Source organism: Phyllobates terribilis, unplaced genomic scaffold (genome assembly GCF_046119375.1).
Source record: "Phyllobates terribilis strain yellow unplaced genomic scaffold, ASM4611937v1 Scaffold_4__5_contigs__length_816908805, whole genome shotgun sequence".
In the NCBI taxonomy this organism is placed as follows: Eukaryota; Metazoa; Chordata; class Amphibia; order Anura; family Dendrobatidae; genus Phyllobates; species Phyllobates terribilis.
The window spans coordinates 674,116,342-674,117,182 of NW_027362764.1; the positions used below are offsets into that span (position 1 = coordinate 674,116,342).

The 841-nt window shown below is 55.3% G+C and overlaps 1 pseudogene; it reads left to right on the forward strand.

The window, feature by feature from the left end:
- The first annotated feature begins 305 nt into the window (after positions 1-305).
- On the forward strand, positions 306-425 carry LOC141269590 (5S ribosomal RNA; annotated as a pseudogene).
- The last annotated feature ends 416 nt before the right edge of the window (positions 426-841 follow it).

Consider the following 841-nt stretch of genomic DNA (forward strand, 5'->3'; position numbering starts at 1 on the left):
CTGAGCAGTTTGTCAGCTTTTGGACACCTTTGAAGGTGTTTTCTATGTGTTTCTATGTGTTTTTGTTTGCCTGCCATTGGTTTTAACGGTGTTCGAAGGTGTTCGACGAACAGTTCGACGAACAGTTCGGCGAACACACGGGTGTTCGAAGAACCGAACCGAACTCGAACACTACGGGGGTGGCTCAACACTAGTAGGGACGGCACAGCCTTAGCATGGACCCTTCGGAGCCCGCCCCGTCACGGCCAGATTGCTCGCCATCAAGCGATCCTGAGAAAGGCTGGCCGGGCAATGGATCGAGCAACGTCTACTGGCCATGCCACCTTGGATACGCCCGATCTCCTCTGATTTCGGAAGCAAAGGAGGGCTGGGCTCAGACAGTACTTGGATGGGAGACCTCCTGGGAACACCGGGTGCTGTAGACCATTTTGATGACGTTTTGCCCTACTGCCCAGCTCGGCTAGCATGGAACGGCGCCTTGCCGGACACCAACCTTAAGTAACTTAGATGATGGAAGCCCCAAGGCCTCTGAGCCAATTGGCAGCTAAGTACGCTACCCCGCCACCTTCACGCAGGCCTGACACCGAGCTCCTTGCCACGGCTAGGAGTGCTTATTGACTCTGCAGCTCGCCTTGTGGAAATGATGGCGTTAAAAGCACTCGGGGCCGTGAAGGGGCCAGGCTTTCAGCAGGTGCCCAGGGAAGGTTTTGGATGCCGGCGGCCTAGCGAGGGCCAGCAGAAGTAACATGTTTCTCTGCAAAGAAGCTTGTGTAACCAAGCCAGACGGCTGACAAAGAGCTAACCTCAGTGCAAGGAAGGCAAGGAAGGTGCGGAAGGAATT